Source organism: Sminthopsis crassicaudata, chromosome 2 (assembly GCF_048593235.1).
Source record: "Sminthopsis crassicaudata isolate SCR6 chromosome 2, ASM4859323v1, whole genome shotgun sequence".
Lineage (NCBI taxonomy): Eukaryota > Metazoa > Chordata > Mammalia > Dasyuromorphia > Dasyuridae > Sminthopsis > Sminthopsis crassicaudata.
Window position 1 is genome coordinate 666,861,636 of NC_133618.1, and position 25,271 is coordinate 666,886,906.

General features: G+C 32.7%; 1 long non-coding RNA gene and 1 pseudogene across 1 annotated transcript in view; one reads left to right on the forward strand and one right to left on the reverse strand.

Annotated features, from left to right (window-relative positions):
- Nucleotides 1-4,467: 4,467 nt before the first annotated feature.
- LOC141553844 (uncharacterized) overlaps nt 4,468-25,271 on the reverse strand; it is a 127,086-nt gene continuing 106,282 nt past the window's right edge. Inside the window, exon 3 of the long non-coding RNA XR_012485682.1 lies at nt 4,468-4,552. This is a non-coding gene — a long non-coding RNA (uncharacterized LOC141553844). The remainder of the gene's footprint in view (nt 4,553-25,271) is intronic.
- The window catches only part of LOC141557518 (calcium/calmodulin-dependent protein kinase type II delta chain-like), a 54,542-nt pseudogene continuing 53,583 nt past the window's right edge, over nt 24,313-25,271 (forward strand).

Here is a 25,271-nt window from a genome sequence, read left to right on the forward strand (position 1 = left end):
ATGTGTAATATTTTATTGTACAATAGGTTTTTACTTGGCATCTATTTATTTATTATATATAACAGATGCTTAGTTAAACAATACTAATACCATGACAACTGCCATTGATAAAAACAGATAGCATTTACAAATCATTGAGATTTATAAAATCATATTTCTATATGTGCATGTATACACACATACGCATGCATATTCATATATATATATATATTATCATATATATATATATATATTATCATATATATATATATATATATATATATATATATATATATATATATATATATATATATATATATATACAAATGCATATTTGATCTCCACAATTATCTGGTGAGTATATGTTATCATTGTCCCTATTTTGCATATGAGAAAAATGAGGGTAAAATAGGTTTAGTAGATCATGGAGCCTCACAGTTGAAGGAAAAATTGGAAATCGGCTTCCAGACCAACATTTTATCTTCATAAATTTTGCTAAATAGTAAATCAACTAAGTAAATCTATGAAGTAGAAAGCTATACATTTTTAACTGAGGTGATAGCAACTAAATTTTCTGAAGTTTTCTTCAAGTATAGAGTAAATTTAAGGTAAAGGGCAGTCCTCTGCTGATCTATGTCATATTCCTGAAGTTAAGACTTATTTCAATGGATGTACTCTCTTTGAAGTAGCATAATCATGGAAAAAAACTTAGGCTTCCAACAAAGAACTGGAATTCATTATTGAGCACAAAATAGATAATATTATATTTAGTGATAAAGTTTTTTTACAAACAAAACTAATGCAGACAAGGTTAGAAGGGAAGCAATAAATTAGGAAAACATTTTACATTCAAAGGTTGTGATAAAGGCCTCATTTCTGAAGTATATAGAGAATTGACTCAAATTTATAAAAAATCAAGCTATTTTCCAATTGATAAATTAAGACACTCCTCCAAAAACAAAAGAAAGGGGGAGCCACAGGTAACCCTAGAGAACTTCTAAATTTAGTTCTCTATACCGTTAATTTTTTAATTTTTGACAAAGATGCACTGGCTCCGGCAGACAGGTTTTATAACCCACCAGAAGGCAGTGTCCAGTGCCAGCAGCTCCACTGTCCTAGATAATTGCCAGGTGATGTGCAGAAAGGCCAGAACTAGAGAATTTGTCAAGTACCGACTTAGAACTTAGTAAGAACCTAATAAAAGGATATGAACAGAAAATTTTCAGATGAAGAAATTGAAACTATTCCTAGTTATATGAAAAGTGCTCTAAATCACTAATGATCAGAGAAATGCAAATTAAAACAATTCTCTATACCTCTCAGATTGGCTAAGATGACAGGAAAAGAATGATGAATATTGGAGAGGATGTGGGAAAACTGACTGATACATTGTTGGTGGAACTGTGAATGAATCCAACCATTCTGGAGAGCAATTTGGAACTATGCCCAAAAGACTATAAAATGCACATATCCTTTGGTCCAACAGTGCTTCTACTGGGCTTATATCCCAATCTGTCTTAAAGGAAGGAAAGGGATCCACATGTGCAAGAGTGTTTGTGGCGGCCCTTTTTGTAGTGGCAAGAATCTGGAAACTGAGTGGATGCCCATCAATTGGGGAATGGTTGAAAAAAGTTATGGTATATTAATCTTATGGAATATTATTGTTCTATAAGAAATGATCAACAGGATGATTTCTGAGAGGCCTGGAGAGACTTTACATGAACTGATGCTGAGTTTAATGAGAAGAATCAGGCGATAATTGTACATGGCAATAGAAAGATTATATGATGACAAATTCTGATTTATGTGACTCTTTTCTACAATGATATGATTCAAACCATTTCTATGTATCTTGTAATGAAGAGAGTCATCTACACCCAGAGAGAGCTCGGTGGGAACTATCACAAAACAGCATTTTCATTCTTTTTATTGTTTGCTTGCATTTTATTTTCTTTCTCATTTTTTTCCTTTTTGATCTGATTTTTTGTGCAGCAAGATAATTGTGTCCATACGTATGCATGTATTGGATTTAACATATGTGTTTTACCATGCTTTACATATATTGGATTACTTGCCATCTAGGGGAGAGGGTAGGGATAAGGAGAGAAAATTGAAACACAAGATTTTGCAAGGGTCAATGTTGGAAAATTATCCATGCATAAGTTTTGAAACTAAATAGCTTTAACAAAAAAAAAAAAAAAAAAAAAAGAAAGAAAGAAAGAAAGAAAGAAAGAAAGAAAGAAAGAAAGAAAGAAAGAAAGAAAGAAAGAAAGAAAGAAAGAAAGAAAGAAAGAAAGAAAGAAAGAAAAAATGATACTGATTTGGAAACCCTGGCCAATGGGGAAAGGAACCAAGGGGTGGGGAGGGGAGCTTTCGATGGGGAATAAAAAAGAAAATGCTTTTTCCTGGATGTGTGTCTCTCTCTAAAACCACACTTTGCATGTCAGAGGCTGGGCACTCTTTCTCATGAGAAAGAAATAAACTTTTTCCTACACTCATAAAAACAACAACAACAACAAAAGAACTTTGGCTTCACAGTCATGGACCTCTGCAGCAGTGGAAATTGTGTAGATTTGGAGTACAAGGATTTAGATTCATATCTTGACTTTCCTACTCATTGCTTTGTATCTATCTTCTAGAAACTCACTTTCTCTTTAAAGGGCTTCTATTTCCTCATCTGAAAAATAAAATGATTGGATTGAGCATTCTTTAAACTACATCTCAGGTCCTCAACTCAGATTTGCCTCTAATTCCAATTCTGCTAATTATTACCAATGTAAATCCCCTCCCCCACTCTCATACCACTCTCAGCCCCTTCCCTTTCAATGGTAGAGGATATAACTAGTCGAGTACATGATTATTTTTAGCTCCAAATGCTGTTCATTGGATCATAGGATCTCCCAGGGTGGCACACTGATTTACAAGAAGTCTTTGGTGAAGTGAATAAATTGAGGAGACAAAAGTGGTGGTAACTGTAGGGGTGGGAATCTGAATTTGAAGTCAAGAAACTTGAGTATGAATTCTGAGTGCACTATCTAGTTGTGTAATCTTTAAACACTCACATTATTTTTTTTAGGACTTAGTTTCTTCACCTACAAAATGAGACAACCCCACTTTACTAAATGCACATGGTTGTTCATAGCTCCACTATTCTGCAAAAGAGTAGAATGGAGTTGATAGGAGCCTGAACAAACTATTGGGACACTTGAGTTATAATCTCATCTATTCCTATCATTTTAGTCAATCTAAGAGGTATTTAGTGGTACCCTAGAGTTGTTTTAATTTGCATTTGTCTGATGAATGGTGATTTAGAGCACCTTTCCATATGAATAGAAATGGGTTCATTTATCATCATATAATCTGCTGCTGTCATGTACAATGATCTACCTAGTTCTGCTCATTTCACTTAGCATCTCAGTCCTTATTGAGCAAGTAATCATGACTAAGTTGCAACTTTCTCTTAGGAAAGTTGTCTACCTTGTACAATGGAAAATATTTTCCCTCTATTTCACAAGGGTATGTTAGAATTCAAAACAAACAAACAAACAAACAAACAAAAAAACAAAACAAAAACAAAACAAACAAACAAAGAAAAAAAACAACCATAAGAGTTCTGTGCCATCATTTTGGACCAGACCTGTGGTTCCCTTGTCATAAGAAAGACATGCCTACTACTACTAATGAAGATCAACAAACCTTACACATCTAAAATAATAGACAATTTTCTCTTCTTTCTCCTACAACGTATATAGCCTTTATTTTGGTAAGAACCTAAATATCTTAACTAAATCAGACATAGATATAAAGTAAATTCTTTAAATCATTGAATCTCTTTAAGTATTCAACTTTTTACCTAGGGTAAACATCACTTCACACAGACTAGTCAAGAATGAAAATGATTTAAAAAAAACTCAATAATATGCTTATATTCATTTAATGCTTATTATATGCCAAGAAATTATGCTAAGAACTAAGCAGTTTTTTTTTCACTTGATCCTCTAATAGGCACTATTATTATCATCCCTATTTTACAGATGAGGAAACTGAGGCAGACAGCATCTAAGTTGACAAAGCTAATAAATTGGAAACCTCCTTTGAATTCAGATCTTTCAGTTTCCAGGCCTGGTGCTCTAAACTGCCTAAAATAATGATAATAATGCTTATGAGAATAACAGGGAGCATTTATATAGCACTACAAAATTTGCAAGTGTCTTACTTTTTGTATCTCATCCGATCTTCACAACCATCTTTATTTTCTTCATTTTATAGATACAGGAGCTGAGTTTTAGAGGCATTGTGTTCTTTCTCAGGACCAAAGCTCATTTACAAATGCTCAAAGAAAAGAATTGTGCTTAAAAGACAGACTTACAATTTTAAAAAAGCACAGTTTCAGCTTTCTTCAAAAAAGAGGGTTTCTCTTAAATTTTATTTTTGATTTATGATACTCTCCTGCATTCTTACTCTTTTTTCAACACATGTTTTACTTACTTGGTTTTGCTAACCTTTTAGAAACTGCACACCATTTCGAAGGATATGCACTTCTTGAGGTCAGAAGCCTTCTATTTTATACGACCTATAAATAGGAAGCAAGAAAACCAAATTTTCAGTGCTCATTCAGCCAGATGCTGACTAATGCTCTAGCTTCCCACAGGAATTAAGGTGTAGTGAATTATGGAGAACTAGTGTCAAAGGTGAATGCACAAGGTTGATCAGAAGGTGGCCTGATTTTTTGCTGCTTGTTTTCAGAGTAAGGATTGTCCCCTGTCTCTCTCCCCTTCCCCCCCTCCCCACCATCACCACTTTTACTAGAGGATCTCACCAGAAAGCAGCAAGGCTCTTTTTATACACAACAATGAGAGGCTATAAGGAAGCTTCAAAACATGTGCTCAGAGAGAAATTCATTTCTTTTGCCAAGCAAAAAAAAAATCAGCATATTTTACAAATAAATCAATTTTTTGTGGAAAAATATTAGTCCAAGTTCACAGTGCTACATAATTCATGACATAATTTCATATCCCTCCTTTTGAGGGTTTTCTTTTTGTTTATTTGTATGATTGTTAATGGCTTGTGCATGCAGCCACCATAGGGCTGCTAAGGAGAAGAGGAAGAGAACACCTGCTCCCCTCACTAGGACTCTAAGGAAGATCTTAAGTCCCATGACAAAAAGAGAGATGCTGGATTCTCCTTTTAAGCCTACTGGGAGACAGGTCTTCCAGGCTTAGTTGCCAATCATTCCCACTACAGGTTCTCATGATAAGTTACTTAGGAATTAACAATAGACCATTGTGTCTTCTGCAAATCCAGGTCCACAAGGACATGAGTCACTCAGCACATCTCTTTCCCCAGAAAAAAGTTTTATTCTTAAAACAACAACAAAAATAGATACTCCCTGACTAGTCCCTACCTTACTCTCAAGAGTGAAATTATAAATATATAAACAGAAATAATTCCAAACAAGATGAAATTAGGGGAATCATACCAAGATAAAAGTAGCTGAATGGGTAAGTCCCTGCCCAGTCAAAATATTTGACATTTATAAAATGGAGAAATAGAGACATATAAAAAAGGAGTAGTAAAGCCTTGTGAGACTATGATGACCACATTAGTACCCTGGATACCTTAGAATTAGCCGGAGTTAGGATAAGCAAAAGTCTTTATTCTTGGTCTTTAGCAGTAGAAGTCAAGGGGAATGGACACTTAGGATCTCCATGACCTCACCTCTTCCTCTCCCGCCTAGATGTGACCCTGGCTAGTCTCACTCCACTCCCTCGTCCCTCCCACAATTCTCTGTATACACCAAATGATTGGGCCAGCACAGGATAATAGGAAAGGCCATTTTCCAACCATATTCTTATAGAGTATTGTCCAATTGGTAATTAGCCTCAAGTGCTCGATTATCTAACCTCAACGCATTAATCCAAGAGTTTCAGCCCTTTACATGAGATTATTGCCAGGAATGATAAATTCGAGATTCAATTGAGGCTACTCCTGAATATCTGTGGAAATAAAATGATATTTAAATTTGGAAAATTAGAAATGGTCAAAGAAGTCTGTTTAGTGTAGATAGGACAATGGAGCATGGAGAAGACAGTGGACAATAATGGACAGCAAAAACAAAGGCCTATTGGGTTATTTCCTCTTTGGTTTCCCACATAATATGAATTATCTTTGAACTTCAGAAGACAAAATAAAACATGACAGAATAATCACTAGGTTTTGAGCTAGAAGGAACAAGAGAAGTCATTTAGTTCAAGCATTTATTTTGAAAATGAAAATAAGGCAAAAATTGTAAAGGGCTAGAACTTGGATAATGAAGCAGGTGAGACTAATTGCCAATTGGACGGTTCCCTATTAACTTGTTTGAAGGTTGACCCTCCCCAGCTGTTCTGTGCTGACTTGATTGGTGGGACAAAGAGGGGGAAGTGACTTGTGTGGGAGGAGTAGGAGAAACTTGGGTGGTGGAACTCATGCTCTCTCACACCTGTGACCTGGCATTAGAGGGGATGGTAATGATCTAGAATAAAGACGGTTAATGATCCTGACTCCGGCTGATTTCTGGGAAGATAGAGTTCCAGCAAAAAATGTGTTAAAAAGATAAAGTGTCTTGAGAAGATCAAATAGATAGAAAGTATTGGGGTGGGGGGAATTTAAACCCAGATTCAATGATCCCACAGTTAATATGCTTTGTATTTATCACATTGCCTACAAGGATATTGAGCTGATAGTTATAAGGAACAGGAAAATACTTGCCATTTCATGGTTCCAGAGGTTTGGTATTAAAGTATACCATCTACCTACTTATTGACAGATGATAGACAGGGATAGATAAATTGCTTCCTGAATTTATATGAAATATTTGAACATGATCAGTTAGGGAATGTATGTTGTTTTTTTATGCATATTTTTGTGAGGAATTTATTTTCCTTTATCATCCCCTCAGGGAAGGTAGGTGAGGCTAAGAAAAAAAAAATAAATTTCAATTAATTAAAACAAAAACGTTTCATTTTAAAATACAGATGGAAAAACTGAAGTCCGGATAAGACTTGCTCAGTATAATAACCCTATTCATTGGTAGAGACTCATAGTAAGAGCTCTTTCCTGTTTCTAATTTTGCTGTGCCTCCTGGCATTACCAGCATCTGGGACTAGAGCAATCCTTTGCTAATCATAATGTGAGCCCCAGGGAGATGAAAATAACAACTGCACATGCATAATTACAATATCAACTGTTTAAAAAATCTTATGACTTTTTAAGTGTCATACATCAAAGCTCAAGTGGGTAGATTACATAAAGTGCTTGAAGACTGAAAGAAAAGGAGGGCAAGGATGGTAGGTCAGCCCCCTAAGTTTCTCTTAAAACTTGCTTCCATACATAGGAAAGAGTTTAATGGGGAAAACAGCAATAGTTTTCTCTACTTTCCAAAAAACGTCTGTGGTTTGTAATCCAATATTCTGCTCTGTATCCTTTTCGTGCTATTTTCTTACTGATTGATTTCTGTATTATGTTTAAATTATCGGGTATGGTTACAGAGTATGTTGACCTGTCAGTAAATGATTAATGATTTCCATGAGGTTTGCCCTGGGAACAGATTTGGGTCGGAGACAACAATAAGAATCTCATCAATCTCCCCTTAAAGAATTGGAACCCAAATTCATTTGGGAGAGGGATGAAGATGAGGCTCTTAATTGGGAATTTCTGTGTGGTTTGCACTAGAAGCACAAACTAGACTTCTATCAATGTCTAAGTTCTACTGTCAAGGATTTTGATCCTGTGATATGTAAATCTCCAGCAAGTTTCAGATATCTACAAAGATGTTGGTAATTTTGAGATAATGTGGACATGTCAAATTTAAGGTTTTAGTGAAACTGTAAGGTGACTTGTATATTTTAATGAATGAACACCAGAGAAAAGAGTTATTGTTTCTCTTTAAAAAGTAATCTATAAAATGATTCCTCAATTCCTGCCTCTGAAGCCTTCTTCCATCTTCAACATGTTATTACACCTATCCCCATTTTCTACTAACATTCATGTTCTTTCCTGATACAATTGTAAACTTTAAGGTCCTATATAAATATTAGCTTGTAATTCATTTATTAACTATCACAATTGATGTTTATAGTAACCCATTGAGGTAAAGTCCTAGTAATACTCCCATCTGATGGATAAGGAAATTGAAGCTGGTAATTAGCATAGATAATTAGATTTCTAAATAAAAAAAATAGCTTCATATCTTTTCCCCTTGTTTTGTGCTTTAACTTATCAGGTTTGATTACTGTCTTTTTCAGTCCCCTGTTATCTTGTCATGATTTCTACCCCTTCAATTAAGAATATCACATTATGTTTCAATTTAAAAACAAACAAATAACTTAGGGGATTTTAGAAAATCATTCAAAAACCTATTTGAAACAACAACTTTAGCAAAGTCTAAGGATAGACATAAATGCCAACTAATTATCAGCATTTCTATATATTATTAATGAGGCCTAGCAGCAACAGATAAAAAGAGAAATTCCATTTAAAACAACTGTAGACAAAATAAATTATTTGAGTGTCTACCCACCATGACAAATTCAGGAACTATATGAACAGAATTAAAAAAAAAATTCGTGCAAATAAAATTAGATCTAAATAATTGGAAACATATCAATTGCTCAGGAATGGGCTGGACTATTATTGTAAAAATGACAATTCTACCTAAATTGGTCTACTTGTTCAGTGGCATAGCAATAAAACTTACAAAAATATGTTATAGAAGAGGAAAAATAAGAACAAGATATTTCTGGAAAAGCAAAAGGACAGGAATATAAATGAAATTAATGGGGAAAAACACTATATATATATATATATATATATATATATATATATACACATACACATACATACCTATAAATACATTTACATATATATGTATATGTAAATGCATGTATATACACATACATACAAATACATTTACATATATGTATATGTAAATGCATGTATATATACATATAAATACATATATACATATGTAAATGCATGTATATATATATAAATACACATACATATATATATGTATGTATAAATGTATGTGTAAGTGTGTATATATTTATGTGTGTGTGTGTGTGTATATATATATATATATATATATATATATATATATATATATATATATATATATATATATATATATATATATATATATATATATATATATATATATATATATATATATATATATGACTGGATAAGCCCTTTCAGGTAAGGTGGTACTCACTGTACAGAAAAACAAACTATAATAATTTTATATGAGAGGAATCATATGTTTCTTGTGAGGTTAAATAAAGATTGTCTATATCTGCTACGAAGTTACTTGCAATAAATAAATAAACAAATAAGACTTTTGGGAGAGTTCCCTCTTTCCCTCTCTTCCTCATTGCAAAGAACTTAAATGTCTTTCTTTCACTTTCTCCTTCAATTCCCACCATAATCTCTTATGGGGGGAAAAAAGCTATTTCTTCATTGTCACATTAAAGCTTTTTTGGGGTAACATGTTTCTCATGTCACCAGAACTGCTGATTTCCTACATTCTACTCCTTAGAAGCAAACTCTAAAAACCATAAGATATCAAATTATTTCATCCCAGATAAGAGTCTTGAGGTCTCTTTTCATTCAAGACCAGGCTTCAGGTGATTGTTTATTTTACTGAGGATGAAAGTGGTTTTATGCTTACTATAGAAGCCTTCTCCAAGAAGGAAGAAAAAAGAACCTGTGCCTCTAATTTACTGCCACACCCCTTAGACTAGAACAACAACAACATGAGGTATAAAACAATCAGGAAAGAAGGAACTGTTCACCTAAAGATTCTATGGCAATGTTGTACAGATAAGCCAGCTTTTAATAAATATCCTCTTCCCAAATGCTCAGAGAAATTGCATTCTGCTAGCATCTCATTACTGTTAAGTGACAAAATGATAGAATGATAATCAACAATGGATAATAACCATCTGTTGGCTGTATGGATAGATATTTCAATTCCACAAATGTTTATTCAATATATGTTGTATGCTACTTAGTTAGCAAGCTTGGAATTCAAAGAAAGGTAAAAAGTAATCCCTTCCCTCAAAGAGCTTTTATTTCAATGAGGTAGTCAATATTAAAGGGCACCAAAGTTAGGCAATGGGAAGAGTAACAGCCTGGAATCAGGAAAATGTTTCTCTCTGAGTTAAAATCTGCCCTCTGATAATGCTGGAAAAAATCACTTACTCCTGTTTACCTCAGTGTCCTCATAATAAAATAAACTCCAGAGAAAAATAATAAACCCCTCCAGTTTCTTTGTCAAGAAAATTCCCCAAAATGCATTATGAAGAGCCTAAAACAAAAAAGAACATCAAAACAAAGAAAATAGAGTATAAATAAAAAAGGGAAAGATATTGTGGTGGATCTTTAGGATACAAATACATAGATGAAACGCTATTTTTGTCCTTACAAGGCATTTTGTATGCTTCTATTCTGCCAGTTTGAGGGTAGAGAGGCTGGGAACGTAAGTGAGTGCAAAATAATTTGAAGAATGAAAGAGAACCACAAAAGTGTCAGGGGCATCTGGAAAGATTATTGGCAGGAATGTCACCTGAGTTAAACCTTAAAGTTGAATGTAAGCACTCTAAAAGGCAAAGATGAGTAACAATGGTCTATGTATTGGTGGGTAGCTGGTCCAAAGGCACTTATATTTTATCTCAGAAGTCATAGCTAGCTATTCTTAGAGTACAAAGGGATAGCATGGTCAGACTTGTGCTTTAGGGTAAGTATTTAAGCATCTATCTAGAACATGAATTAGAGAGGGAGAAGTCTTTTAAAAAAGGATAAGAATTGAAAGACTCATATAATAGTTGAGGCAAAAATGGATATGTACTTCAAGAAGAAATTGTTGTAAAGACACTCAGAAGATGAAAGAGGTAAAGGGCTTTAAATGTCAAACAGGTGATTTTAAATTTCATCCTAGTGGCAATGGGATGCCACTTGAGTTTGCTGAATTGGGGTAGAGAGGGAATGTCCTGACTAGACTGACACTTTTGACAAATCAGTTTTAAAGCTGAGTGAAGCATGAATTAAAGTGAAGAAAAAGTCACACACAGATGGACGGACACCCTTGCTTTTCCAATAGTCTGAATGTGAAGCGATAAAAGCTTGTGCCAGGGTGATGGCAGTATCAGAAGAGAGAAGGGGACCTTTATAAGAAAGAATAATAACTGGGTGGATATGGGAGTTGGTGAGAGAAGAAAGAGTGGAGAATATTACCTAAATTTCAAGCCTGAATAACTTAAATAATAATATTATCTTCAATAGTCTTTGAGAAGTTCACAGATTGGATCATTTAGGGATAGATAGTGAGTTATATTTTAAAAATATTGAATTTACAAAGTCTCAAGGAAAGAGACTTCAATTCAAAATCTCCAATTAGCAGTTGGAGATGAGAAACTGAAGGTCAGAAGAGAAGCCATGGGCAAACAAGACCTATTTGCATAGAAACAGCAATTGAAACCGTGAGAAATGAGATCATTTAGGAGAAACAAAAATATGGAAAAAAAGAAATGGTTTATATATTGGAATGGAGGCAAAAGTTGGTGAGTCAGAGGGATGGTAGAAGGTTGGCTGTCTCAAAGAAAGGGCAGAGCTGTCTATTTTACCTGGTAATTAGCACTATGAGCTCTACTGTGTTGGAAAGAGGGCAGTTATCATTCCTGTAGCAGGCATTCACTGTAGAATTGTAAGAGCTGATATAAGTGCACCTATAACACTGACATCATCACAAGAGTTAGAAAATACATTTTTTATTTTCTATTTTTCAAATGAATTGGGGGGTTTAGGAGGGAGAAGTTTTAGTATACATAGATACAAACAAATAATATAATTCAATAAATACCTATGCATATCTGCACATACATGTAAATGTAAAATATCATGTATTTAAACAAAAATTCTACTATTAAATTGTAGTTGGTAATTTCACTAGTAACCCTATTTAGGGGTTACTTTTCTTTTTAAATGAGAATCATTTCAAGAAATTGGTTTAATTATTTTATCAGATAAAATAAATCCATTATTTTTTCAAACAATTGTATTGCCTTAATTAGCTCATCAGAAAATACCTGATTAAAAATATTATTTTCCATGAGTCTCTGATTGATTATTGAGGTGTTCCCATCAAGAGTGTTGATAAGACATTCTCACATTCCTTAAATCACAAATTCTCAGAACTGGAAGGAATTTTCATATCTGCCTCAGCCAGTTGGTACCAGCAAAATTCTTCAACACAACAAGCGATGGCTTTTCTAGATTTTGTTTGAAGAATTTTTGTAAGAGGGAATATATCTGTCTAATGTTTGAACTAGACTATTTGATTTTTGGAGAACTATAATGGTTAAACTTTGTTAGGGGCTAGTAGGTCATGTAGTGGATAGAGTACTTGGAGACAGGAAGACTCATCTTGAGTTCAAATCTGACTTCAGACTCTTACTTGCCATGTGAAACTGGACAAGTCATTTAACCTCATTTGGCTCCTCACCTATAAAATGATCTAGAAAAGGAAACTGTAAACCAATCCAATATGTTTGCTAAGAAAACCTCAAAAGGGGTCATGAGGAATCAGAAAAACCCAGAAACTACAATAGTGATTAGAGCTTTTTCATTGTTTTATCATTTATATATTTTTTTCTTATTATGTGTGATTCTTGAACATTCCTTCCCATATTCCTCTATAAATCATTCACATTAATGGTAGGATCTAACCCATTTGTCTCTAGATTAGCAGCACCTACTGCACAATGCTGCTATCTAGATGCTATTCCTGACTGTCACTATATGACTGAAGTATCACCCTTTCTGAACACTTTTTTTTTTTCTGGTGTTATCTTTTAGTTACTTTTGGTGTCAGTTCTTTCTCAACGATATTCCATAATCTACTCATGCTCATCGTGCACTTTTCTGTTTCATTTTTTTTTTGTTGGTTAAAATGAAATTCATGAAACAAATTAAAACAATATCTAAACTACTAATTTATGGCATCTATTCAAATAACATGTTTATTGAAATAGGTAGACTTTTGCCATAGAGACAGAAAAAAATTGATTATCCATGACTTACAAAGTTTTCTCTATATCTCTTAGTCATAGCAATGATTTACTATTATTCCTTCCCTATCTCCACAGTATGGATTTTCCGTTCCACCTCATCTTGTTTTGGCAACATTTTCAAAGTCATCTTAACCCCAAACACTTTATATTTCATTGGTGTCTATATTTTATTTCTTCATATAATTTTGAATTAGATATTGTGCTTGGTCTTTCCAATTAACTTTAATCATAAATTTGTATCGATCTGCATATAATAAAAACAGGCACAGTAGTCTGACAATAAGACATAGTGCACTATTGATCTAAATATGCCATTACCATAGCAAGGATGGTAAAATTCAATTTACTATAGAAAGCTCAAGGAGGTAAAAAAAAAAAAGGATGAAGGAATAAAGGAAGGAAGGAAGGTAGGAAGGAAGGAAGAAAAGAAAGAAGGAAGAAAATAAGGAGAGAAGGAAGCAGGGAAAGAGGAAAGAAGGAAAGAAATGGAAACTTTTCATAGTAAATCACATTGTATTAAGGAGAAAGTAGAAGACTTAAATAAATATGATTAGTGAAATAATAATTTTTGAAATACAACATAATAATATAGTTCTAGAGGAGATCTAAGAACCATAGAATTTTACATTTTATACGCACGCATATGCACTATATATATATATATATATATATGTGTGTGTGTGTTTGTGTGGGTGGGTGTTTGTGTGTGTATGTTTATTTATATGCATGTATGATTGTAATGCATTTTATGTACTCTATCTACATTTTACTTTTGTCTTAAAGACTTTCAATAATAGCAGTCCCTTAAGATACCTTGTCCCCTCTCCAGACCAACAACTTCCTGAAGATGGCAGACCCTTAATAATATACCCTATAACTAGCTGAAATTTTATTCTATAGCTTCATTTTCAAATCATTTTTTCTTGAAAATCTTGATGGAATGGCATTTCATTACCATCGGAGGCAGATCATTCAACGTTTGATCAACTTTAATTGTTAGAAGAGCCCCTGACCTCCCCATTTTCCTTAAATAATTCTACAGTTGAGTATCTGACATTCATCAATTGTTGTAATATTGAGGATGAGCAAGAAAAAATAGTAATTTTCCAGGTAACAACCTAAATTAAAAAAAATAAAATAAAATAACTACCATACCCTGTGTTCCTCCTAGAATAGACATATCCAGTTCCTTCACCTGATTCTAATAGTACATGGTCTCTAGTCCCCTAATCTTTTGATTGCCCTTTCTGTACATTCTTCAGTTTTTAATTAGTTTCCAAATTGTGGTGCTCGCCCAAAACTTAACTATGTTACTTCAGATGAAATCTAAGCAGGACAGAGCTCAGAGACATTCTAGTCTCACAGAGGTGGACTAATAGTATTCTTATGATCAAATCTCTTTTTTAGTGGTTGTGTTCATGTTGTCCCATTGAATCATATCGATCATGTGGTCTGCCAAAGCCAACATTCCATTGTTGAATAGCTCTAATCATTTGACATGTGTTTCCTTCAATCTTATCTCAAAATTAAACTTTCTACTTCTTGATATTTTGGTGAAAGTGATATCAAAAGTGGTCATTAATATATTGGAATTTTTACCAAGCAAATGCATCAGAGCTCCTCTGAATCTAATTTTCTTCATTTAAAAAAAATGGAGTTAAAAGAAGTGATCCATAATATATATTTCTGGTCTGTTTCTTTGCCAGTCATTCACAAAGTAAAATCAACTCTGAAAATTAAACTGAAATTTTCTTTTTTCCCCTCTATCCTTTTCCCCACCTCCCGGAAATATTTTCCCAAGAGGAATAATTTGTCCCACAGAGGTCAAATACCATTACTCTAACTTTTAATAGACTCCTTTAAATGAAAACACTTTATATTTCTAAGATGGATTTGCATGTATGAAGACAAAAGTAAAGTACTTCTTACATCATGACTGGACAAAAATAAAGATTTTGTGGTCAGGTTCCTAAAATCAATGAGTAAGAGTCGATAGTAAAAGCCTATAGAATTCTCAAAATAATGCCTTAAATTCATAAAATAAAATATGTATAATTTTAAAAATCAATTATACTGAAATTTTAGTGATAGATTCTAAATTAAAATTTGATTTCTTAGGTTCCTTTCTAAGCAATATTTTATGAATATATGAATGTGGTGGCTCCTAGTTTGAATAATACTTCTTTGAATATGACAATTTCAAATTGAAGACTTCAAATAAAAGTGATCTTATGACACCCCTATGGCGGCATGAGACTATAAGTGGAAGGTATTGTACCAGGGAAGAGGAGAGTTCTTAGCATTCTTGAACATAGCCACAATCTTTACTTATTTTCCTATCACAAAACTATAAAAAAGATAGATGACTTAGAAGTAGCCAAATATCACATCTTGAGAGTCAGTATTGAACTATGAATGAGTGTGTATAGAGAAAAATAAAACAATAGGACAAGAAAGAAGATTGGCTTGAGAGGGAGATGAACTCAAGAAAAATAAATGAGTCAGTGGTTGTGTTTGTGGCTGTTTTATGGATGTGGATCTCTGAACAATATGCCAGTAAATTATAAGTCATTGTATACAATTCTCCAGAGATTTTGTGGGAAACTAGTAAACAGTGAATAAAGAATCTTCAGAGCTATAGTCCAACTTATTCTTGAAAATTGATCATTTCTACATCATCTCTGATAAGCAATATAGTAGCAGTTTAAACTATACTGGCTCTGGAGTCAGAAGGCTTAGCAAAACTTTTACTCTCCCTGGCCCAAATCTCATCTATAAAATGAAAAGTTTGAATTTATTAACCTCTTATGTACTGTCTAGCTCATTAATTCATCAATACTTTCATTTAATCATCCTTTAACATATTTTGGGTTGGTTGATATATGACTTGGAACTAAAATGTAATCAGTTTGGCCACATCATCTGCATATCAAATTTGCTTTTATTAAAGATAAAAAAAAACAACCCTTCAGTCTTCATAGATATTATCAGAAACCCACTTATCTTTATTTTATTCTTATAAAAAGACCATGTAATAAGTTCGTCTTGTAATTAGGTGACATATATAATCATCATCACTGAATCTATACTTAAAGTCTCAACAGTTTCTTAAATGTAAGAGAGCTTTGTCTCATTAGCACGCTTATAGTCTAGTAAGTCAAGATCACATCTGGAGTACAGTGAATCAGAAGCATACATTTCCATTGGATAAGATGCTGAGGATTACTGCAGAAACAAAATATATGAAACATAGTGAAAGAAACAAAAAAGAAACAAGTGAAAGAAAAGCCTCATTTGCTCTTTTTCTCTCTATCTCTTCCTCTCTATCATTTTTCCTCTTCATTTCTTTAAGTTTTATTCTCCCTTTCTTACTCACACTAACACAGAAGAGAAGAAAAAAATCTAGTGTAACTCTTACAATGCACACTCAAATGACTGAGATATTACAAGTTCATATTGAAAGGATTTCCAAATGCTTCAAGTATTTTCCAAACTCACAATAACAAAGGATCAGTCATCCAAAAGTGCAAAGAAAAGAACATTAAGAAATGAAGAACAGTATACAAACTGATGAAATATTGCTTCAAAATGGCCTAATCAATCCACAGAAAATAAACAAATACTATCAAAAAAAAAAAAAAAAAACAACCCTGGAAACTTGCAATGGTGTGTTTTATTCTTCTACAATATATAAATTCTGAAAGAATGGTAAGATCAATTTTAAATGACAACAACAACAGAAAAAAAAAAAAAAAAACATAGCTCCTAAAGTTTATTATAGAAAGGAGAAAATAATTGCAGAAACAAAATTATATAAATACTAAAACGAAATAATATATGTAAAATAGATTAGATTTTTAGTTAATACTCTGTGAATTTCAGTAATTATGACATTGCTTCCTTTTGCAAAAGCAAAATTCATTAACCACATTAAACTGGACTCACCTTTTTAGTGAATTCTCAGTAAATAAAATATTCAAGTTCAATCTTTTTTTTTCAAATACATGCATTCAGAGCTTTCTTTGTTGCTTTTCAGTTTTTAAAATGATAATATTATTCCTATGAAATTATCAAAATTTGTAACTCTTACAATGCACACAAAAATGACTGAGATATTACAAGTTCATATTGAAAGGATTTCCAAATGCTTCAAGTATTTTCCAAACTCACAATAACAAAGGATCAGTCATCCAAAAGTGCAAAGAAAAGAGCATTAAGAAATGAAGAACAGTATACAAACTGATGAAATATTGCTTCAAAATGGCCTAATCAATCCACAGAAAATAAACAAATACTATCAAAAAAAAAAAAAAAACAAACCCTGGAAACTTGCAATGGTGTGTTTTATTCTTCTACAATATATAAATTCTGAAAGAATGGTAAGAACAATTTTAAATGACAACAACAGAAAAAAAAAAAAACATAGCTCCTAAAGTTTATTATAGAAAGGAGAAAATAATTGTCAGAAACAAAATTATATAAATACTAAAACACTAAACTAAACTATATAAAAACTAAAACACTAAAAATGAAAATTGTAAGGAGCTGTCGTCTCCAGACACTGCTGAATCACTCTCTGGGAAGAGATCTGCTGTGTAATTTTAATCAATTTATCAAATTTAATCAAAGTCATTTTAATCAATTCAGTTATAACAAACTCTTTCTGACTCCATTTGGGATTTTTGTGGAAAAGATACTGGAATGATTTTCCAATTTCCTTCTCTGGATAATTTTACAGAAGAAAAAAACTGTCAAACAAGATTGTGATTTGCTCAGGGAAACACAGCTAATAAGTCTCTGAAGCCAAATTTGAATTCCAGGAAGTGAGTCTTCCTAATTCTAGGCCTTGCACCCTACTGCTGTGCCACCTAGCTCCCCCTAAATTTGCAAATATATAAAAATAAGGAAACTTGTTTGTTTGTTTGTTTGTTTGTTTATTTATTTATTTTCTACTCTAGGCTATAACAAAATCTCAGAAGTTCAGATATATCCACAAGTCTTCAGTGTCTTTATTCGATAATGAAACATTTATAACTTCAACATATGTTTTGGATATATGTAAATTTGAATATTTCTTTAAAACTCAAGTGGGCCTAGAATTCTTGCTTCTATTTTGGGAATAATGGGTCCTTTGAAAATATTGATATGCTGACAAACAGAAATGATTTGCTATTCACGACTATCTTCAAAGTGTGAGATAAAATGCTCAGAAATCAATGGCAAATCATGTAAAAACAAGAAATTGTTATGAAAGCTATGCATATTGTATATAAACAACTAACAATTTCAAAGTTGTAGGAATTATTTTGAGTTAAAAATTTAAATACTTCACTATGTTCCAGTCATGTTTTCATATCATGTACAGACAAAATTTCAATGGTCAGTGAGGAGAGGAAAAATCAACATTGATTGAAATTACACAGTCCTATTTTTCAACCTGCTATTATACTCTTTTTCTCCAGAATCTTTTTTCTTCTGAGTTTCCTCATCTGTAAAATACCGGTGTTTGTTTTGATCTTGAAGGCATCTTTTAACTCTAACATTCTGATTTGAAGATTCTATTTTTCTCCAGCTAGAGAGAGTATTAGATCTAACAGGGCAGGAACTTCATGTAATCCACTGAATACTTATCAGTAGTTTGATATAGAAGTGTCAACTTTTTACTGTAGAACAAATCAGGATAAAATAAGCTTTTTGAAAATGAAAGCAATTTTTTAGTTGACCTGTTTCCCTACTTTAGATTGGCTTATTCCTTAAATGTTTCTTATATTCTAGTTGTAGCACAATGAAACCATGATTTTCAGTGAACTAAGTGCTTAATATGAATGGACTTCAGATGTCATTGAGTCTTGCAAGCATAATGGATACATAAATTTTTAACTCAAAATCATTTAAAATAGAAAATCACACCTCTAGAAACAGCTTTAATTGTGGAAGTTGTTATAATCCAGTAATTGTTTTGCCAATCTTCAGACTGTGTAATGATTGCAATCATTATATTTATCTTGTCAAAAATAGGTGGAATAATGTTCTCAAAGTCTGTATCTGGCCTATTGACTAGCTCCAAAATAGAAAGTCACCAAAATATATCACTTGTTTAATAAATTCCAAAATATCTCTCCTTCCTTCTTTTCCCTCATTTTTGAAATTATTAAATAACTATATATATATAAATATATATAATAGTATATATATAATATTTTTGAATGTCATTATATATATATATATATAAAATCTTTTTGAATGTCATTTTAACCAATATTTTGTCTTGCTCATAAATATGGAGATAAATTAATAATATGAATTTACTATATTAGAGCTATTTTATACTTGTGAATAAGTTTTTGAGTGTCTGATGGCTAAGAAATAAATTGTTAATTTATTTTAAATAAACAGCATGGAAATCTAAGAACATCCATGACATCTCATAAATATGATTGTATTTTTCCTATAGAGCATATACAATATTTATATACAAGATGCCCCATAACATCAGGGGAACTTACATTTTTCAACCTCTGAATGAAATAAAAAGGAATTCTGATTAGGTTGTATATAAATTTTAATATAACTTTTTTGATACTTTATTTATTTATATCATTTACATTCTTACTGCATCTCTTTCCCAGTGCATTCTAGAAGGACATTGCTTATAAAAATGATGTTTTTTAAACAAAAATGAGCAAAACTTACCAATGCTTAAAAGTTTGACATCTATTGCCCCCATGGTTCTCCTACCTCAGTAAAGAAATAAATAGTTTCTTTTCTTTTTTTTTTTTTATTATTTTTTATTATATATATATATATTTTTATATTATCCCTTGTATTCATTTTTCCAAATTATCCCCCCCTCCCTCTACTCCCTCCCCCAGATGACAGGCAATCCCATACATTTTACATGTGTTACAATATAGTCTAGGTACAATACATGTGTGTAAATACCATTTTCTTGTGGCACAATAAGCATTAGATTCCGAAGGTACATGTAACCTGGGTAGATAGACAGTAGTGCTAACAATTTACATTCACTTCCCAGTGTTCCTTCTCTGGGTGTAGTTATTTCTGTCCATCATTGATCAACTGGAAGTGAGTTGGATCTTCTTTATGTTGAAGATTTCCACTTCCATCAGAATACATCCTCATACAGTATTGTTGTTGAAGTGTACAGTGATCTTCTGGTTCTGCTCATTTCACTCAGCATCAGTTGATTTAAGTCTCTCCAGGCCTCTCTGTATTCCTCCTGCTGGTCATTTCTTACAGAGCAATAATATTCCATAACCTTCATATACCACAATTTACCCAACCATTCTCCAACTGATGGACATCCATTCATCTTCCAGTTTCTAGCTACAACAAAAAGAGCTGCCACAAACATTTTGGCACATACAGCTCTCTTTCCGCTCTTTAGTATTTCTTTGGGATATAAGCCCAGTAGTAGCGCTGCTGGGTCAAAGGGTATGCACAGTTTGATAACTTTTTGGGCATAATTCCAGATTGCTCTCCAGAATGGCTGGATTCTTTCACAACTCCACCAGCAATGTATCAGTGTCCCAGTTTTCCCACATCCCCTCCAACATTTGTCATTATTTGTTCCTGTCATCTTAGCCAATCTGACAGGTGTATAGTGGTATCTCAGAGTTGTCTTAATTTGCATTTCTCTGATCAGTAGTGATTTGGAACACTCTTTCATATGAGTGGATATAGTTTCAATTTCATAATCTGAGAATTGTCTGTTCATATCCTTTGACCATTTATCAATTGGAGAATGATTTAGTTTCCTATAAATTAGAGTCAGTTCTCTATATATTTTGGAAATGAGACCTTTGTCAGAACCTTTGCTTTTAAAAATATTTTCCCAATTTGTTACTTCCCTTCTAATCTTGTTTGCATTAGTATTGTTTGTACAGAAACTTTTTAGTTTGATGTAATCAAAATCTTCTATTTTGTGATCAATAATGATCTCTAGTTCTCCTCTGGTCATAAATTCCTCCTCCTCCACAGGTCTGAGAGGTAGACTATTCTCTGTTCCTCTAATCTATTTATTATCTCATTCTTTATGCCTGAATCATGGACCCATTTTGATCTTATCTTGGTATATGGTGTTAAGTGTGGGTCCATATCTAATTTCTGCCATACTAATTTCCAGTTTTCCCAACAGTTTTTTCCGAATAATGAATTTTTATCCCTAATGTTGGAATCTTTGGGTTTGTCAAAGATTAGATTGCTATAGATGTACCCTTTTTTGTCCTTTGTATCTAATCTGTTCCACTGATCTACCGTTCTATTTCTTAGCCAGTACCAAATGGTTTTGGTGACTGCTGCTATATAATATAGCTTTAGATCAGGTACACTTAGACCACCTTCCTCTGAGTTTTTTTTCATTAGTTCCCTTGCAATTCTCGACCTTTTATTCTTCCATATGAATTTTGTTGTTATTTTTTCTAGGTCATTAAAATAGTTTCTTGGGAGTCTGATTGGTATAGCACTAAATAAATAGATTAGTTTGGGGAGTATTGTCATCTTTATTATATTCGCTCGGCCTATCCAAGAGCACTGAATGTCTTTCCAATTATTTAAATCTGACTTTATTTTTGTGGCAAGTGTTTTGTAATTTTTCTCATATAGTTCCTGACTTTTCTTTGGTAGATGGATTCCCAAATACTTTATATTCTCAACATATGTTTGGAATGGAATTTCTCTTTGCATCTCTTGCTGTTGCATTTTGTTGGTGATATATAAGAATGCTGAGGATCTATGTGGATTTATTTTGTATCCTGCCACTTTGCTAAAATTCTGAATTATTTCTAATAGCTTTTTAGCAGAGTCTTTGGGGTTCTCTAAGTATACCATCATGTCATCTGCAAAGAGTGATAGTTTGATTTCCTCATTTCCTACTCTAATTCCTTGAATCTCTTTCTCGGCTCTTATTGCCGAGGCTAGCGTTTCTAGTACTATATTGAATAGTAATGGTGATAGTGGGCAAACTTGTTTCACTCCTGATCTTACTGGGAAAGGTTGTAGTTTATTTCTATTGCATATTATGCTTACTGAAGGTCTTAAATATATGCTCCTGATTGAAATAGTTTCTTTTCATATCACTTCTTTGGGTCAAAGTTTGGCATATTTTTTCAACATTTAGCTTCAATTATTTTCTTGCTATTCTTTCAATTTTATAGCTACATATAATTGTAGAATTATTGTGTATATTAATTACTAGCTATATTTATTTCACAGTGTGCCATTTCACCTGTCTTTTCATGTTTCTCTGGATTCATGATATTTATATTTCCTTACAATATTTTTATATCCGGTTACATTTATAAATCACAGTTTATTTAGTCATTTACTAATCAACGATGCTCTATTTTGTTTCCAAGTCTTTGATACCACAACAATTTGTGCATATGTATGCCGTCTCTTTTTGTCATTGACCTCCTTGTATTATATAAAATGTATAATATTATATATTTATATATTTATCATATAAAATATATAAAATAAAAAGCATACATTTTTCACTTATGATATAATTTCAAATTATTCTCCAAATGTTTGGATGAATTATCTCAGTCTTTCTACAGTAAAACCAATTGACTAGTTTCAATCATTTATCAATTATCTATCTCAGTTTTCCATGTATTTGGCAAAATATATTGGCTATACATTTTTTGGCATTCATAATGTGTAGAATTCTTCCATGAGATTATTTCTAGTTTCTAATTCTTCTTCTGAGAACCAATTCATCCAATGAATCACAGTAATTTGCCTAATTTTATATTGGGGAAGAAATCCCAATAAAAAAAGTCTAGCTTGTTAAAGTCAGAATCTCTGCTCATCCTAGGGAATTCCCCATAGTCTTCATCATTTTAATGGCATAAATCTGACTACTTTATGCAAAACTAGTCCCTGACCCATGGATCAGGAAGGGTAGAAACAGCAACAGATCTCCTTAGGGAGAACTCTGCTATTTCCATTCTATGAGGTTATATTTCTGAATGTGACTATACCACCTATATCTCTTGTCAGTACTTACATATCTAATGTGTAATTCCTCTCCTACTCTTTACCAGTGAACAAATCTTTACTCTGAACATCAAGAGAAGAAAGAAATGAAAGGAGACAAAAGCATACTCTCTGTCCACCATGATTATCAACTGGTGACATCACATTTTTTTTTTCCTAAAAAACAGTACTATATGTCTAAATAACTGATGGAAACTTGAAGCTGGAGCCTAATTTAGAAATTAAGAGTTGGCATTCAATGGTATAATATTCAGCCTCACCTAATAACAGTTAAAATCACTTTTAAGAAAATACAATGTAATTTTTGTTTGCTTATAATAGAGGGGGAAAAGCAATGGAAATTAATGAAAGATCATTCCCAGTGTCTATCACATTTTAAATTCATTAAATTCACAAAGTAAATTCTTCATAAAATAATCTAGTAGCCAATAAATTCGTCACAGATATACACTGTTTTTGGTAAATTTTTCAAAGCAAAACTTTAGGGGAGAATAAAGGACTGAGGTATTGGTTTGTTACCTGAATTTATTAGAGAGAAAAGGGGAAAAATCACGATAGAATAATATCAGTGAAAAAGAGAAAAAACAAAATGGAATTATTTCCACCCTCCCTCTGTTTCTTCAGTTTTTTATTCTCTCCTTTCTTTTTTCCTTGTCTTTCTTCTTTTCTTCCTTTCTTATTCAAAAAATATATGCTATGAACAAAATCTGAGGCTTGTCCAGAGCAAAAGAGAATGGATGTACCACTGGAACCTTGTATTCCTATCCACAAATTATTAAACCAGACTAAGGAAAAATGCCTTTAGCTTTGTTTAAAAGGTGAGTTCTCTGTGGAAACTTTTTGAAAAAAAAAAGAAAAGAAATGGGGCAGGATGGAACAGGTCAGAAAGGTAGGAATGAATTTTGATCTGATCCAAAGGAGAGAATATCAACAGTGTTGAAATTCTAGATTTATTGAAACACTAATTTTTATCTAGCTTCTTTACGTTGTGTGGCCCAATGGATATATTTCTACATTTAGAAATAAATAAATAAATAAATAAATATATATATATATATATATATATATATATATATATATATATATATATATACAGAGAGAGAGAGAGAGAGAGAGAGAGAGAGAGAGAGAGAGAGAATGGAATCTTCAGCTTTAAAAGCCATTTGCATTTATTTATTTTTTTTCTTTAGTATTTGGATCCATGAAACTCCAGGAGGCTATTGGCAGTATATGCATTGAGTGGTTAGCCATGGAAGTCATGAACATCCATGATTCAGGTAATTAATTCTTGATAGTAATTTCAAGTTAGTTGTATTCCTTTGACGAATGGAAAATACTAGAAGCATTTGGAGACTGACAAGACAATACTTTCTAGCCCACAAAAAGGCTGGATAATGACTGACCAGTAGATTATAACTGATTCATTATTAAGCCCTGGTCACAATTATGCATACTCATGCACATACACACAACACACACACACACACACACACACACACACACACACACACACACACCATAAACATTTTTTTTCCTGAAATATTTGAGGGGGAAAATCTACCCTCATATGGTTTATAATATTATCATATGATTTAATAAAATACTTCCTAACAATGAGAATTAGCTTAAAGTGGAACTGATTACCTCTAGAAGTCATTGGTTCTTCCTCAATGGAAGTTATCAACTAAAATGTTCAATTAATTAAGTACCAGTTTTGTTTGTTTGATTATGATCGAGATTCTCTTACTGATATGGATTGAACTTGTTAACTACAAGGTCTTTCCCAAAACAGGCTGTATTTTTGGAAACATAAAAAGGAGTAGGCAGAGTTGCTTGCAATATATGTTGACTATCTCTTCTTAGATTTAACAATCTTGTCCAGGATGGTTACTAAAGTCAAGAATTTTCTAAAAGTAATTCTGTTTTGGGGGCTCTGACTGACTGCTTAAATCTCTTGGGATAGCACAGGCTTCCTAATGACATCCAAGCTTGTGCCTTTCTGTGCTTGCTGGCTGCTGAGTTTAAGTTGGACAAGCATCTGGCACAAAAGAGGGAGCTTGGGGCTTTAATGCAGGCTGTCAGGGTGAAGAGGTGAGTGAGGAGCTGAGGCATCTCCGACATGCCATTCCTTGGAGCTGTCCTTCAAAGTGGAGCTAGTCA